General features: G+C 43.8%; 1 protein-coding gene across 3 annotated transcripts in view; it reads left to right on the plus strand.

The window, feature by feature from the left end:
• The window catches only part of LOC149820846 (Pseudouridine synthase family protein), a 134,030-nt gene that overhangs the window by 84,664 nt on the left and 30,728 nt on the right, over positions 1-18,638 (plus strand). The window lies entirely within an intron of this gene.

Raw genomic sequence — 18,638 nt, forward strand, 5'->3', positions numbered from 1 at the left:
AATTGTGTGCATTCTATTAGGGGTATGCATATAATAAGAGAACTTGATAAAAAATAATAAAGTATTCATGCATGTGCATAGACATCATGTATTTTTCTGTTATGCATTAGATCATGCATATTTACTTGCTTCTGTATTTGCCCTGTATGATTGAATGCATGATAGTATATCCTGTTGCATGTTGAATGTTCTAAATGCTTATCTAAACCATGTTTCTATTGTAATAATATTTCTTTAAGTTATTGCATGAATTTTTATCTGTATTTTTATGCTTGTTTCATTAGAGGGATTCGTACACAGAATTCTTTAGATTTTTTACACCCCTACTTTTGTGGTTTTCGCAGTTGCAGGGGATCAGTAAAGTGACTTGCTTCTGGGAGAGTTACGAGCGTTACACGGTTGATAGACAACTTCATAGATGGATAACATGACTCTGCTTTTCTTTTTCTTTACATTTAATTGTCTATGCACTCTGATTTTTTTATGCAATTGTCTCGAGACCATTATTACTTAATTAATAAAATTCGCTTGCTATAATGTGAATGATAAATATAATGTCCCTGGTGGTTTGTTTAGTTTTTCAACTATGAGTAGAACTGTAAAGGCCCCGAGTCTTTAGGAATATTTTCACTATGGTTTAAAAAAAAATCTGCGTTTTTAAGGGGTATGAGTTGGGGTCGTTACATCAATAGTTCTGTCAACTTCAACTCCAAGAAAATACCGCAATTTACCAATATCTTTCATCCTAAATCTGTAGTTCAGAAGCTCTTTGACCTGCTCAATACGTTCATTAGAGTTACCTATAATGATAATGTCATCTACATATATCAGTAACAGGGTAACTATATCTTTGCATTTGAATATAAAAAGAGAATGATAAAAAAGAGATCTACTAAAACCATATTTTTCTACTTCAAGAGAAAAACTGTCAAACTAAGATCAAGACGCCTGCTTCAAACCATATATAGCTCTGCTTACCGCCTTTACTTTGCCGTCGCGCTTTGCGCCTAGGCTCTTGCCTTTGCATATGTGTTGGTATTGCCTTGCTATTGTAGATGACGTGCAAGTTCTTGCTCTTTGCGTATGCCTTATAGGCATCCTCGTGGAGGATGCAAGGGGCATTTGCCACTCTCCCTCTTGCGACAAGAGTTCAGTCGGGAGCGAGCGACACATCCTCGTCTAAGGAGAGGGATACCTCGCAAGGATCCTGGCTCTTCGTGTGTGCAGTCCTGCAGAGTCGACTTGAGATTTCAGGGAGCTGCGCAAAAACATCAAAGACTGCTCTAAATCGAAGCATTTGGAAGGATGTGACTGGCTGGTTCTGCTAGCCTTTTTGGCATATCTCGGGTGATCCCGAATTGGGGGTTCGAGCGAACTTCTTAGCGGGTGTTCTGTTGAGAAACCCGTATCCCGTCTATCGAGGCCGGTATCGAGTCATGCGAGACATATAGATACCCCGATAGCGGATGTGATTCGAGATAATCACATGCATAATGTTGGCACAAGGTACTGCTGTTTCAAAAGATAGAGTAAAGTTGATAAACTTTACATCTTTGTGAAACACTTCTGTTGAGGCTTCTATTGACGAGCTATACCCCCTTCATCCTAGAGTACTTGTAGTCGTGCACGACACGTCTAGTACTGCGATGATCGGATGAGACGGTCGTGCGACCTCGAACAACGCTAAATGCAAAATGTTGTAATCACATAAATGGCCTCACATTCGCCTTCACAGGCAAGATGCTCGAGTGGTTTAAAGACTACAGCATAGAATGGGTCGTTAGTTAAGCAAACCCCTAACGTACCTATTCGCTTCTTTGTGGCTGTCAAGGGAGAGGACAGAGCGGTACAAACTCCAATGAACAGGTTGTTAACAACCACCCTACGGGCAACGATCCGGCCTCCCCAGTCATTGGAGTTAGGGGAAAGGGGCTACAATAGTTAGCTCAACACTTCTGCAGAAGTTGGATGCGTCCGTGGCACAGCCTCCTTTAGGGAATCCTCTCTTGGCTAAAGCCGTCCATTTGGAGCGAACTCAACTAGCTGTTCGGGTTATTAAAAATACATAGAATAACAGACGCCCGAACTAGTCTCAGTTGGTTCTACGTTTTGCCTGCGCGTACCCGCTGGTTCGTAATTATCGAAACATAAGGTCTGTTCACACTGGTAATTTGAGTCATGAGATTCGCTTGCACTACGGATTCGCTTGCACTATTGCTTCTCTTGCTTGCTCGATAGTTCTGTATGCTACTCGTTGAGCTGTGCACGCCTGTCAAGGCGTTACTCTAGTTGGTTAAACTGCTTATGCAGTTCTTTGCGGAGTAATAAGGAGTTTCTCATACTAGTTAAATGCTTATAATAATAACATTATACCAGTTGCTACATATTAGCATGTGACTTACTTTATCCCTTCATCGAACTGTTTGGTGCTTATTGTAGCGTAGCACTTGTTGGCTTGCATCTCTTATGATTGATGTGATTGCATATAACTCGTAATCTACGAACTGGTGGCAACTAGGATTGATGCGGCCGCTTGTCTTATAAGCTGCTTACATATTGTGGTATAACTGTTGCCGTATGATTGCTTATGAATGGCTTGTGATATAATGGTTTATGCCTTAAGATTAATTTAATTACTTGTTGATGGACTGAGCCATTTTATGGTAATTATATGTTTTACGAGCATTGTTATGAGTGCTTGTCTTATTCAGTTGTTTTGTTTGGCTGACGGGTAGAGTTAGTTACCCTTCGCCCATAGAATCAACTGAATTGCCACATCTGCGAGTTCTCGTGTGTCGTTTACACATGCTTTGAGGGCCTATTTGAGGATTGCAATATTCCTTGTGGCAATAACACGATGCATAGGATTATATGCTTCTATGTGAAGTGATGCGATGCATATTGCTGATATGCGTGCTTGCGCCCATATTGTGGCTACCGACCCCGAGGCGATCAATGGTTCAGAGCAGTCAATTATTGATGCATGTATCACTGAGTAGGGTGTCTGTCGAGCACCTGATCTCCAAACGATTATCTGCGAGGGCGTGTATGATCAAGATCAGGTACCCGACTAGAGTGGTAGATTCTCTGTGAGGATGTACACTGTCCACGAACGGGTAGCCGCAAGGACGGTGAACTCCTGTGAGGAAGTGTATGGTCCAAGATCAGGTATACCATCTAGGACGGAATTCCTTGTGAGGTTATACATTTCCCAGACCAGGTGATCCGACGTCGATCTTGTTGTTTGTATTAGTAGCTATCGACCCCAAGAGCGGTCTTTTGTGTTGATGTGTGTATCGCATTGATTTTCATTGGATATGGCATATGTTGGGGATAAAGGTTGGGTGGATGAAATGGAAAAGTGCTACTGGAGTGCTGTGCGATCGTAGAATGCCATTGCGGTTGAAGGGAAAGTTTTATAGGACGACTATTAGACCCGCTTTACTATATGGTACGGAATGTTGGGCTGCCAAGAGACATCATATTCAAAAAATGAGTGTAGCTGAGATGCGGATGCTTAGATGGATGTGTGGAAATACAATAAAAGATAAGATTCGGAACGAAGAGATACGTAAGAAGGTAGGTGTTGCACCCATTGAAAATAAGATGCGAGAGAATCGTTTACGGTGGTTTGGACATATTCGGCGAAGGCCTAATGATGCTCCAGTTAGAAGGTTGGAGAAATGGGAAAATATATTAGTTAAAAGAGGTCGGGGTAGGCCTAGGAAGACTTGGATGGAGATGATAGGAAAGGATATGAATGCTTTGAACCTCACCGAGGACATGGCGTTGGATAGAAATGATTGGAGGAAAAGGATTCATGTGGAAGACCCAAAATGAATTTCTTTTTTGGTTCATATCGCTGACCCCAATTGTTTTGGGATGAAGGCGTAGTTGTTGTTGTTGTTGTTGTTGTTGTATGGCATATGTTGGGGATCAGTTTCCCAAAGGTTTCGCTGTGAGGTTATACATTTCCTAGATCGGGTGACCCGGCTAGAGTGGGAGATCTCTGTGAGAATGTACACTGTCCACGAACGGGTAGCTATAAAGACGGTGAACTCCTGTGAGGAAGTGTAGGGTCCAAGATCAGGTATACCCTCTAGGGCGGGAATTCCTTGTCTGGTCGTATATCTCTCGGACCGAGCCATCCGACGTGGATCTTGTGTTTTTGCTTACCATAAAAAGTTATGGTGAGCTGTGACGATCTCCTGAGATTGTTTGTGATAGCCAACTATGAATTCATAGTTTTGGCTTTCTCTTTTAGCATGATTACATGCATGACTCAGGTGTGAGAATCAGATCGTTAGCGATTTGAGTTAGTGATCATGTTTTGGACCTTCTACGAAAGGGTGAGCTTTTCTTTCTGTTTTAGCATGATTACATGCATGACTCAGGTGTGAGAATCAGATCATTAGCGATTTGAGTTAGTGATCATGTTTTGGACCTTCTACGGAAGGGTGAGCTTTTCTGAGATAGTATGACGCCTTAGTGCGTCATAACCGGTGACGGTTAGCCGCGTAAGACTTTGAGAGATGATGATAGATTAAGGTCGTTCAGGACAGCGTTGGTTAGAAGTAGTGAGTGACAAACGATGTCCTCATGGTGATGAGATGCAGAGACCTCGTTCTAGGAACGAGGACAAGCTTGTTGCGTAGTAGTTCACAGCCTACGATCAAATGGATCGTATGCTGCGTTAGTTAGTTGCACTGCTTACTTGCTTTGAACTGCTTACTGTTTGCACTACTTACGCATTTGCACTGCTGACGCGCTTGTACTGCTGACTCGCTTGCACTACTTACTCGCTTGCACTGCTGATTCACTTGTACTACTTACGTGTTTGCACTATTCACCTGCTTGCATTGCTTACGTGTTTAACTTCTTGTCTGCTTTAAACTACGTAGCCTACTGAATTAAATGTACTTAATTCAGTTTCCTGTTAGTCTGTAACGCCCCAAAATTTCAAACTTTCAAACCTTTTAGAAAAACAGACAAGAGACTAAAATGGAATCTCTTTATCTTTACCAAATCAGCGGAAGACTATATTTTTGTTAATTTCAGAAAGGCAAGCTGACAACTTTGGGTGCATTAGCTAAAAGAACCAAAACGCACAACCCATGTTACTTGCAAACACTTGGAAAAGAACCGCTTTCATTTAAGAAGTTCTCCAAATAGTACAAAAGTCGGATATCCCAAGGAAAATCCGTTACAAAAAAACCCAAACAACAGGACGCGAGCTAAGAGCAGGAAGAAGGACGTCTTGGAGCCATCTTGTCATCGCGTCATCGCTTGTTGTGTACCTAATCATCACCTGTACCCATAGAATGGGTTAGTTTCGCGAAAAACTAGTAGGGGCACAAGAGAGACTACAAGGAACTGAATTATGTAAATTTAATTCAGTAGGTTACGCAGTTTAAAGCAGATATGCAGTTAAACAGGTAGCAATGCACGCAGACAACTAGTGCAACCGCGTAAGTAGTACAATCGAACAAGTAGTGCAAGCGAATAAGTAGTGCAAGCGAGTCAGTAGTGCAAACGAATCGGTAGTGCAAGCGAATCAGTAGTGCAAACGAGTCAGTAGTGCAAGCGAATTGGTAGTGCAAGCGAATCAGTAGTGCAAACGAGTCAGTAGTGCAAGCGAATCAGTAGTGCAAGCGAGTCAGTAGTGCAAGCGAGTCTCACGACCCAACAACCAATGTGAACAGACTTTATGTTCTGATATTATTGGCCTGCGGGTACGCGCAGGCAAAACGTAGAAACAAATGAGACTAGTTCGGGCGTCTGTTATTCTATGTATTTTCAATAACCCGAATAGCTAGTTGAGTCCGATCCAAAGGGCACGGCTTTAGCCGAGAGAGGATTCCTCAGAGGCTGAAAAGCAGTGCCACGGATGCATCCAACTTCTGCAGAAGTGTTGAGCTAACTATTGTAGCCCCTTTCCCCTAACTCCAATGACTGGGGAAGCCGGATCATTGCTCGTAGGGTGGTTGTTAACAACCTGTCCATTGGAGTTTTTGTACCGCTCTGTCCTCTCCCTTGACAGAACAACCAGAAGCGAATGGGTGCGTTAGGGGTTGCTTAACTAACGACCCATCCTATGCTGTGGTCTTCAAACCACTCGAGCATCTTGCTTGTGAAGGCGAATGTGAGGCCATTTATGTGATTACAGCATTGTGCCTTTAGCACTGTTCGAGGTCGCACGACCGTCTCATCCGATCATCGCAGTACTAGACGTGTCGTGCACGACTACAAGTACTCTAGGATGAAGGGGGTATAGCTCCTCAATAGAAGCCTCAACAGGAGTGTTTCACAAAGATGTAAAGTTTATCTACTTTACTTTATCTTTTGAAACAACAGTACCTCGTGCCAACATTATGCATGTGATTATCTCGAATCACATTCGCTATCGGGGTATCTACATGTCTCGCATGACTCGATACCGGCCTCGATAGACGGATACAGGTTTCTCAACAGAACACCCACTAAGAAGTTCGCTCGCTCCCGACTAAACTCTTGTCGCTAGTGGGGGAGTGGTAAATGCTCCTTGCATCCTCCACGAGAATGCCTTTAAGGCATACGCGAAGAGCAAGAACCTGCGCGTCAACTGCAATGGCAAGACAATACCAACACATATGCAAAAGCAAGAGCCTAGGCGCAAACCGCGACGGCAAGGTAAAGGCAGTAAGCAGAAGTGCAACGCTAAATCTCGTCACGATGCGTGACGGCAGGTAAAAACTGATAGAAGGTAAAGAGCAAGGATTGCGAAACTGCATCCTTGAGTGAAGTGCGTACTCGTATATAAATATATATATTTGTATATATATATATATATATTCATTTAATGGCCGTTTTTAGTTTAATTGAACTTAATTCAATTATCCAAGTCTTCCATGAAATCTTTCCCTACCTTGGAGGGTTACGAGCTTGCTGACGTCTGCGGACGTACACGATTGACGGCTCGGGTCGCGGAGCGCGAGTGAGATCCGTCGTAGCTGAAAATATGCGATATTAACATGCAAACCCAGACAAAAGCAAAAGCAAAAGCAAGGCAAAGACTCAACTTCTCCGATACATAGGGCTGGGGCCAACTGTCTCAAATGACTCGAAAAAAAGGATGGGGCAGGGCCAAATGGGCCTTGCCGCCTAAAGAGGGATGTAGTCAATGCGAGCAGATGACTCACGTTTACTAGGAATTCCTCGTTGGAGACCAACAATTGTAATGATTTGTCCCCATTGCGATGTAGCTGTCAAAGATTCCCCTGGGCCTGTCGATCAAGGGTATAGGCTCGCGCACAAAGGGGTAGGGGGGCATCGGCCCCTACTGGCAAACAAAAAGGCAGGGGCCGATGGCCCCTGCTGGCGAACAAAAAGGCAGGGGCCGATGACCCCTGTTGGCAAACAGAAAGGTAGGGGCCGATGGCCCCTGCTGGCGAACAAAAAGGCAGGGGCCGATGGCCCCTGTTGGCAAACAGAAAGGCAGGGGTCGATGGTCCGTGCTGGCAAAAAGAAAGGCAGGGGCCTATGGCCCCTGCTGGCAATAAGGAAGGCAGGGCCCATAGGCTCCTGCTGGCAAACGAAAGGTAGGGGCCATAGGCCCCTGCTGACAAAAAGAAAGGTAGGGGCCATAGGCCCCTGCTGGCAAAGGAAAGGCAGGGGTAGGCCCCTGCTGGCGCAACTAAAAGGGGCAGGGAGGAGGGGCTCGACCCCTCCCCTGCCGTAGCAGAGAACAGGGAAGAGGGCTCGGCCCCTTCCCTGCCGTACAGAAGCAGGGAAGAGGGGCTCGACCCTCGCCTGCCGTACGGAAGTAGGGAGGAGGCTCCGCCCCTCCCCTGCCGTACGAAAGCAGGGAGGAGGCTCAACCCTCCCCTCTCTGCGTAACAGAGAAACGAGGGGGAAGGAATGAGAGAGAGAAAGAGAGTCGAAAAGAGGAGAAGAGGAAGAACGTACCTGGGGAGGCTGTCGAAGAGAAACCCGCCGGAGTACGCGTGTCGCCGATGGCCGCGGGTCACCTGCGTCGGCGACAAAGGACGTGCGAGAGGGAGAGAGTCGGGAAGAGACGAGAGGGTGAGAGGCGGTGAGGGGGTTTCATAACCCCCCCCCCCTCCCCCTGCCTCGCTGTCTTAAAAGGCAGGCGAGAGGCGGTGGTCTGGGTCGGGTCCGGGTCTTGTCCGGATCCGGCCCGAACCAAAACATAATTAATTTTTTTTCGCTACATCCTACCCTCCTTAAAATAATTTCGTCCGCGAAATTTCTATTGCATAATTTGGTCAAAATACAAGTCAGGGTATTTATCCCTGACATCAGACTCAGGCTCCCATGTACATTCATTAATTCCATGGTGTTGCCAACGTACTTTTACAAGAGAAATCGTCTTCGATCTCAGCACTTGGTCTCGACGATCAACGATTGCCACGGGTCTTTCCTCGAACGTCAAGTCTCTTTGGATATCCACATCATCATAATGAATGATGTGCGATGGGTCGTGAACGTATCTTCTCAGCATAGATACGTGAAAGACGTTGTGGATCTGAGCGTACTGAGGAGGCAGCGCAACGCGGTAAGCCGCCTCGCCGATCCGATCTAGGATCTCAAAAGGTCCGACGAATCGCGAACTCAGCTTTCCCTTCTTCCCGAACTGGAAAACGCTTTTTGTAGGAGATACCTTAACAAAAACCATATCTCCCGTTGAGAACACTAGCTCTCTACGTCGACGATCGGCATAACACTTCTGCCGACTTTGCGCGGTACGCAGACGTTCCCTGATCATCTGCACTTGCTGAGTATAGTGCTGTAGCACTATAGGTGCATCTAGCATCCGTTCACCAACCTCATCCCAGTACACAGGTGATCGACAAGGCTTCCCGTACAAGGCTTCGTACGGGGCCATGCCGATACTCGCATGATAACTATTATTGTACGCGAATTCTGCCAACCCGGTATGAGAGTCCCATTCTCCCTTCCAGTCTAACATGCACGCTCGCAGCATGTCCTCCAAAGTCTGAATCGTGCATTCAGATTGTCCATCGGTCTGAGGGTGGAAGGCAGTGCTGAATTTTAGCTTTGTGCCCAAGGCCAACTGCAGCTGCCCCCAAAACCTGGAGGTGAACCTCGGGTCACGATCAGAGATGATTGACACAGGGACACCGTGCAATCTTACAATCTCCCTGACATAAAGGTCTGCCAAGCTGTCCAACGACTGACTGAGTCGTTTAGGGAGGAAATGCGCCGATTTAGTGAGTCGATCCACGATCACCCAAATCGCATTGTGTTTCCTCCGCGTCCCCGGCAAACCAACGATGAAGTCCATCGTGATGTCCTCCCACTTCCATTGTGGAATCTTCATCTGCTGCATTACTCCGCCTGGTCGCTGGTGCTCGATCTTAACCTGTTGGCAAGTCAAGCACTTTGAAACGTACTCGGCTACGTCCCGCTTCATTCCATTCCACCAATATCTGCGCTGCAAATCTTTGAACATCTTTGTGCCGCCCGGGTGAATCGTGTACTTGGACTTGTGGGCCTCAGCGAGAATCTCATCTCTCAAAATAGGATCTTCTGGCACCCAGAGACGATCCTTACGCCAAACACCTCCTTCCTCACTCAGTCGGAAGGGGGCATCGGCCTGCTACGCTAGAGCCTTCAGCTTTTCGTACTGCGCATCGGTCTTCTGACTGACAAAGATCTTTGACAATAGCTCAGGCTGAGCTACCATGCTGGAAAGATTGATCGAAACTGGAGTGACCGCAAACGGTTCCCACGATATCAGATCCTCGATCAACTTCCACCCCGCAAATAACAAATTAATGGAAACACTGGGAGACTTGTGGCTCAGAGCGTCGGCCACAACGTTCGCTTTTTCTGGGTGGTAGGACAAGGTAAAGTCGTAATCCTTGAGGAATTCCAGCCAACGTCGCTGCCTCATATTCAGCTCCTTCTGCGAGAACAAATATTTTAGGCTCTTATGATCTGTAAAAGCCTTGAACCGCTCCCCATACAAATAGTGCTGCCATATTTTCAATGCGAAGACCACCGCTGCCAACTCCAAATCATGAGTCGGATAATTCTTCTCATGTATTTTAAGTTGCTGCGATGCATAGGCGATCACTCTATCGTTCTGCATTAAGACGCAACCCAAACCTGTCCCAGAAGCGTCGGTGTAAATCACAAAGCCGCCTTGACCCGAAGGTAATGCCAAAATAGGAGCAGTCGTAAGACGTTCCTTCAACATCTGAAAACTGCTCTCGCACATGTCATTCCACATGAACAATCCAATCCAAGTATGGGCATTTGCAAAAACAATCCAAGCATTCTTGCAACCTCCTCTAATCAAGAAGAAAGTGAAGGAGTAAACGCCGTTTCAAGACCGGGTAATAATTTGAGAACTTACAAACTTCCTCATTTTAAAAATCAAAATCGAGGAAATGGGCAAAGTGGAAAAAGAGACTATAGCAAACTAGTTTGCCACTTTTGTAAAGAGTCGTGACACATCAAGCCAATTTGCCCAAAGTAGAAGAAGTTGCTAGCCATGGCTACCACAACTCAACCAAAAGAACGACCATCCTCTTTCAATGGATCACTCTCCCTACAACAAATTGTGAAAGCTCTTCAACCTCTTCTCAAAGGAGGAATTTTCGGAGCCGCATGTCAACCTTTTCTCCTCTCGGTAAGACCTCTTGGCTTTTAGATTCGGATGCATTATTTCATGACCCCAAGTATTTGTTCTCTTTTCGAATATTCAAAAAATTCCTTTCCATCCTTCGTCTCAAATGCGGATGAAACATCTCTTGAAATTAAAAGAATTGAAAATTTTGAAAAACAAGATTTTTTTATTCCAAAGATTAGATTCATACCAAAACTTAACTTAAATTTGCTTTCGGTCTCTCAACTCTCGGACTATGGATGTGATATAAAATTTTCATCTAATAAATATTGGATACAGGATCGCCGGTCCTGGAGGTTGATTGAGAAAGGCTTTAGGAGAGAAGATCTATACTATGTCGACTTCCTCTAAATTCCCAAGAATCAATTTTGTAATGTCGTCCAAAATAAAGACATTTATGTGTGGCACAAAAGACTTGGACATCCCATTATTGTTAAAATTTCCTATTTACCTTTTGTTAAACATCTCTGTAAATGTGATTTTACATGTACTGAATGCACTCTTAAAAAAATAAAAAGTTTATCTTTCAATCAAAGATCCATGTTTACAACAAGACCTTTTAAAACTGTTCATTTTGATGTATGGAGACTGACACCTGTGTGTCAAAAGGAGAATTTTCATATTGTGTGATCTTCGTTGACAATTACACTATGTATTATTGGATATATTTTCTTAAGCATAAACATGAAGTTTTTATAACTTTCAAAACTTATCATATGATGATTTTAAACCAATTCAATGGAAAGTTAAAAATTCTTAGAACTGATTCTGAAGGAGAATATCTTTCAAATGAATTCAAGAGTTATCTTGAAAGTTATGACATTCTCCATCAAAAATCTTGTCCAAAAACACCCCAATAAAATGGATTAGCCGAATAAAAACATAGACATATTATTGAAATAACTCAAATTCTGCTTATCTCGCAAAACATTCCAAAAAATTCTGGGCCGAGGCAACTCTCACAATCTGTCTATCTCACAAATAGGCTTCCATCTAAAAATTTGAATAAAATTTCTCCTTTTGAAAAATTATACACAAAAGAACCTCACTATAGTAAATTAAGAGTTTTTTGATGTAAATGTTTTGTTCTTACCAACAAAAATGATAAGCTTTCCCCAAAAGCCATCACGTGTGCTTTTCTTGGTTATTTTGAAACCCAAAAAGGGTTTTGGTGCTATGATGTTAAAAACGACAAATTGTATGTATCCAGAAATGTGAGTTTTCCAAAAAATGTTAGCGACTTTGAAAGTCATGAACCTCATGATGAAAATGTGGATTATTCTTTTCTGTTTGAGTTACTATCCAGAAATGATGATACTAGTGATGATGAATCAACTCAAAATGACTTAAGTGATAATGAGACCAAGGAAAATAATATCTTACTATACTCACCTCCCCCACCAACATTCCGATGAAAGAACATCTAGAGATCCTATCATATATGCCCATAGAGACAAAAACACTTTTTGTAACGCCCCAAAATTTCAAACTTGCGAACCTTTCAGAAAATAGGCAAGAGACTAGAAGAAAATTTCTTTCCTTTTAGAGTTTGTTTATGTAATCAGCGACAAATAATTCTTTTATTGAATTTAGAAAGGCAAGCTGACAACTTTGGACACTGTAGCTAAAAAAACCAAAACTCACTACATATGTTACTTGCAAAACACTTGGAAAAGTTACTTTCATTTAAAGAAGTTTCCAAATAGTACAAAATTTGGATATCCAAAGAAAAATCCGTGACAAAACTCAAAAACGTCCAGGACGCGAGCTAAGTGCAGGAAAAAAGAAGTCTTGAAGCCATCGTGTCATCACCCGTGGTGTACCTAATCATCACCTGTACCCATAGAATGGGTTAGTTTCGCGAAAAACTAGCAGGTGCACATGAGAGATTACAGGAAACTGAATTAAGAGTATTTAATTCAGCATGCTAAGCAGTTTAAAGCAGACATGCAGTTAAACAAGTAAGCAGTCCAAAGCAAGTAAACGGTACAACTGTCAAACGCAGCATGATGATTCATTTGATCGTAAGCTGTGAACTACCACGCAACAAGCTTGTTTTCGTTCCTTGAACGGGATCTCTACATTTAATCATTATCAGGTCATCGTTTGTCGCTCTCACTATTTCTAACAAACTCTTTGTCCTGAATAACCTTAATTTATTCGCATCTCTTAAGGCCTTACGCAGCCAACTGTCACCTGTTATGACTCGCTTAAGGCATCATAATTTCTCAGAAAAAACCCACCCTTCTATAGAAGGTCCAAAACATGATCTAAAATCAATAAAAATTTGATTCACACATTTGGGTTCAACATATAATCATGTTAAAACAGAAAGCCAAAACTATAGATTTATAACTGGCTATCTCAATCAATCTCAGAAGATCATCACAGCTCACCGTAACTTTTTATGGTAAACAAAATCACAAGTTCCACGTCGGATCGCCTGGTCTGGGAAATGTACGACCTCACAAGGAATTATCGCCCTAGATGGTATACCTGGTCTTGGACAATACACTTTCTCACAGGAGTTCACTGTCTTTGCGGTTACCCGCTCTTGGACAATGTACATCCTCATAGAGATTCTACCGATCTAGTCGGATCGCCAGACCCTCATAAAGAATCCTTTGGGAACCCGGTCCTCAACAAATGCCATATTCAATGAAAATTATTGCGATACACGCATCAACACAAATGACCGCTCTTAGGGTCGATAGCCACTATTATGATTAACAAGATCAATGCCGGATCACCCGGTTTGGGAAATGTACAACTTCACAAGGAATTACCGCCTTAGATGGTATACTTGCTCTTGGACCATACACTTCCTCACAAGAGTTCACCGTCTTTGCAGCTACCCACTCGTGGACAGTGTACATCCTCATAGAGAATCTACCACTCTAGCCGGTTACCAGATCTTAATCATACATACCCTTGCAGATAATCCTTTGGAGATCAGGTCCTCAACAGATACGATACACAATGATACATGCATCAATACAATCGACTGCTCCGAACAATTGACCGCTCTTGGGGTCAATAGCCACCAATATAGGCACAAGTATACATATCAGTGATGTGCATCATATCACTTCACCTGGTAAAACAAATCACAAGACAACACATTCCACCAATAAGGTTCTATGAACCATGAACATTTATCGCATGCTTTCAATATTTCTTATCATGTGGCATTTCAATCACACCATACAAAAGCATATAATACTACGCATCGTATCATTGCCACCAAGAACATTGCATTCATCAAATGGGACATCAAAGCATGCATAAACAAAGCATGAATTCTATACACATGAGAACACACAGATTACATAATATGAATCAACTAAACTTCAACATATGTAACTCCTACGTAGTTCAATAAATTTACATAAGATTCAAGTTATATGTGCAAATATTCAGATCATTGCATCATCATATGCATTCACGATTCTTATCTCAAAGCACATCACATTCGACCTTTCTAGCGTGTAACTCACGCACATATCTTCAAGACATTTTAATCAAATATTCATGATACTTATCAATCATGTTATACAAGTAGGATATATTCACACAAACAATCATAATGCAATCTTCTATAATACAACTATGTAGGCGTGACGTGTCATTTACCTACATAAGCACCATAATCATAAGAAGTTCGGAGACACCAAAGTCATACGTAATTTCATCGATAAGCTTTTACTTGACAAAAAATACGTATCCAAAATACACGAAAGTCTTATGACCCATCAACCAGTGTGAACAGACTTTATGTTTCGATATTACTGGCCTGCGGGTATGCACAGACAAATCGTAGAAACAACTGAGACTAGTTCGGGCGTCTATTATTCTATGTATTTTCAATAACCCGAATAGCTAGTTGAGTCCGCTCCTAAGGGGACGACTTTAGCAGAGAGAGGATTCCCCAAAGGCAGGTACTTGGCAACTGATGCATCCAACTTCTGCAGAAGTCCATGGGATCTACCACCTAGGATAATGTCTGGTAGTCCATTCCCCTAACTCCAATGACTGGGGAGGTCAGATCTTTGCCTGTGGGGTGGTTGTTAACAACCTGTCCAGTGGAGTTTTGTACCGCTCTGTCCTCTCCCTTGACAGACTACAAGAAGCGAATGGGTGCGTTAGGTGTTGCTTAATTAACGACCCATTCTAATGTTGTGGTCTTTAAACCACTCAAACATCTTGCCTGTGAAGGCCAATAGTCACCATTTTATGTTATTACAATATTGTGCATTTAGCACTATTCGAGGTCGTACGACTGTCTCATTCGATCATCGCAGTACTAGCGTGTAGTACACAAGTATAAGTACTCTAGGATGAAAAGGGTATAGTTCCTCAATAGGAGCCTCAACAAAAGTGTTTCACAAAGATGTAATGTTTCTCAAACTTTACTTTTGACATTACTTATCTTTTGAAACAACCAACAGCTTGTGCCAACATTTGGCATGTGATTTTTTAGAATCTCATCCGCTATCGGGGTATCTACATGCTTCGCATGACTCGATACCAACTTCGATAGACGGGATACGGGTTTCTCAACAGAACCGCCGCTAAGAAGTTTGCTCGAGCTCGAATTCGGGGTTACCCGAGATATGTCGAATAGGTGAACAAAACCAGCCAAAACACATTCTTCCAAATACTTCGATTTGGGCAATCTTTGATGCTTTTGCGCAGCTCCTTAAAATCTCAAGTCTACTTTGCAGGACTGTTCACTCGAAAAGCCAGGATCCCTGCTAGGGATCCCTTTCCTTAGACGATGATGTATCGTTAAGCTTCCGATTCAACTCTTGTCGCAAGAGGGAGAGTGGTAAATGCCCCTTGCATCCTCCACGAGGATACCTTTATAGCACGCGCAATGAGCGAAAACCTGAGCGTCATCTGTAATGGCAAGGCAATAACGAAACATTTGCAAAAGCAAGAGCCTGGACGCAAAGCACGACGGCAAAGTAAAGACTGATAGAAAGTAAAGGATAAGGATTGTGAAACCGCGTCCTTGAGTTAAATGCGTACTCGTATAAATATATATATGCATATATATTTATTTAATTATCCTTTTTAGTTAATTGAACTCAATTCAATTATTCAAGTCCTCCGTGCAATCTTCGCCTACCTTGGGGAGTTGCAAGTTTGCTTGCGTCTGCAGGTGTAAGCAATTGACGACTCGGGTTGTGGACCGCGAGCAGGATCTGTCATACGAGCTGCAAAAATGAGACGTCAACATGCTATCTCAGTAAGAAAGGTAGAGAGGTCAGGGGTGTTGCCGCTGTCCTGGCGTGAAAGAAGCAGAAACAGGGGCAGCAAAGCAGCTGGAACAGTAAAGGGCCCTTGTCAGGGCCTATTGGATGCGGGTGACAAACGGTGGCAAAGGCAAGGAAGCCTTCTCCCAGACTTCAGAGATGCAGAGGCACTGCACCCTGCTTGCAAGGGTGCAGGAGGCAGGTGCCTCACTCTTGTCGACAAAAATTCACAGAGGCAGGGAGCTCATGCTCCCTGCCTGCCAGGACAGAAAAGGCAGGGGAGGGAGCTGAGGCTCCCTGCCGAACCTGCCTCAACAGGAAACAGGACAGGGCAACCCCTACTGGAAACGAGATAGGCAAGGGCTCTTCCCCTGCCGACAACAAGATCAAGGCAGGGGGCCTTGCTCCCCTCATGCCGAACAACAGAGAGTGCTAGGGGGCACGACCTTCTGCCATTTCTGCGAAAAGTACAGTAGCGACGGCGGCTCTGACCTGTCCTGCAAGAAGAAACAGAGACAGGGGACGGGCCTTTGCCTGCAAAGCAAAACACAAGAAAAGAAAGAGAGAGAGGAACAGGGGGCGGAGCCCCCTGTCAAACAGAGGTGATGGCAGGGGGCTTCGACCTCCTGTCGACCGAACAAGGCAAAAGGCAAGGGAGAGAGACCCCCTGCCAGCAAAACAAGAGGGACAGGGGGAGCGAAGCCCCCTGTCGACAAGGCAAACGGCAGGAGGGTGAAGCCCCCTGCCGACAAAACAAGAGGGATAGGGCGAGCGGAGCCCTCTGTTGACAAGGCAAACGGCAGGGGGACGGAGCCCTCTGTCGACAAGACAAACAAGAAGAAAGAGAGGGGGGGGGGTTACCTGGGAACCACCGGCGTCGGGGTTTCGGTGAAAACAATGAGAAAGGCTCCGGATGGCGGGAGGGTACAGAGAAGAGGAAACAAAAGGTTGGTGGCACCATCATCGTCGGCTGCTATCGCCAGGCATGGTGGTCACAGGCGGTAGAAGAGAGGGAAGAAGGGGTCAGCGGTGTCAGAAATATTCACCTGCAAGGGTTAGAGATGAGGTAAAGAGAAAAGAGAGAAGAGAGGGGTCGGCGACAATAGGGTTTTCCCTCTTTCAGTTAATATTTATAAGTGTTGTACATAGTATGACTTTACACAAGAAGTAAAAACAAATTACAAACATGCCACCGCCCACGCATCCCAAGATGGATCTTGGAATGTGGTGTGGGTCGGATCCAAGATCTAAAACTAACAGCCTCCCTCAAGTTGAGTATGGTCTTTGATCATGCTCAACTTGCCTTTTAGTGCCCAAAACTGATGAGTGGATAATCCCTTGGTAAAGATGTCAGCAACTTGCATATCTGACCGAACATATGCAGGTTCAATTTCTTTTTCTTCCACCTTTTGCCTAACAAAATGTTGATCGATTTCGATATGCTTTGTACGACAATGAAGGATGGGATTGACGGCAATATTAATAGCACTTTGATTATCGCAAAGAAGCATAGAGGACGAGATTGGTTCTTGTAATTCCTGCAGTAGATGTCTCACCCATGTAACATCGGTTGTTCCCGCTGCCATTGCACGATATTCTGCTTCAGTACTTGATCGCGCCACTGCCTTTTGCTTCTTGCTACTCCATGTTACAATATTATTGCCGATAAGAATGCAATACCCCGAAACTGATCTTTGCTCGTCAGGATCACCCGCCCAATCCGCGTCTGTGTAGGTGAATAGTCGATGCCCTGACATATAAGCTGTGTCCTTGGTGTATATCAAGTCATCTCCAATCGTACCCTTTAAATACTGAAGGATCCTTTTTACTCCTTCCATATGTACATCTGTAGGAGCATGCATAAACTGTGAAGCCTGATTGACAAAGTATGCTATGTCAGGCCTAGTGAATGTTAAGTATTGTAACATCCCTATAACTCGACGATACAAAGTAGGATCATGATAAGTAGTGCCTTCTTTAGCACTTAGCTTATGATTTAGAAGGCAAGGTGTGCTAATTGGTTTACATTTCTCCATCCCTGAAGCAAGTAAAATATCAATGGTGTACTTATGTTGGCTCAATGTAATAGTTTCATGTCGACTATCAACTTCCACACCCAAAAAATATCGCAAGGGACCCAAGTCTTTCATCTTGAATTTAGCCATCAGCATAGACTTAACCCAAGATATGTGAACCTCATCACTCCCGGTAATAATGATGTCATCAACATATATAAGCACCCAAACAATAGCTGAATCACTTTTGAATATGAACAATGAATGATCTAGAACACTTTTAGTGAACCCATGGTGCTGGATCTCCGTGGAAAAACTCTCAAACCAAGATCGAGAAGCTTGTTTCAAGCCATAAAGAGAGCGTCGAAGTTTACATACCCAATTGGATGAATCATGCATACTATAACCAGGTGGCTGCTCCATGTAAACTTCTTCCTTTAGTTCACCATGCAAAAAGGCATTTTTAACATCAAGTTCACTGAGTGACCATCCATGTTGTAACGCCAATGCAATGATAATCCTGACGGTGCCTAATTTTACTATTGGGCTGAACGTTTCATCGTAGTCCTGCCCATACTGCTGTGTGAAGCCTTGTGCGACCAGACGAGCTTTATAGCGCTCAACACTGCCATCCGGTTTGTGCTTGATTTTGTACACCCATTTGGATCCTACAACATTCTTGTTATCTGGCCTTGGTACAATTTCCCATGT

This window comes from Nuphar pumila, chromosome 12 (genome assembly GCF_984573655.1).
Source record: "Nuphar pumila chromosome 12, dmNupPumi1.hap1.1, whole genome shotgun sequence".
Classification (NCBI taxonomy): domain Eukaryota; kingdom Viridiplantae; phylum Streptophyta; class Magnoliopsida; order Nymphaeales; family Nymphaeaceae; genus Nuphar; species Nuphar pumila.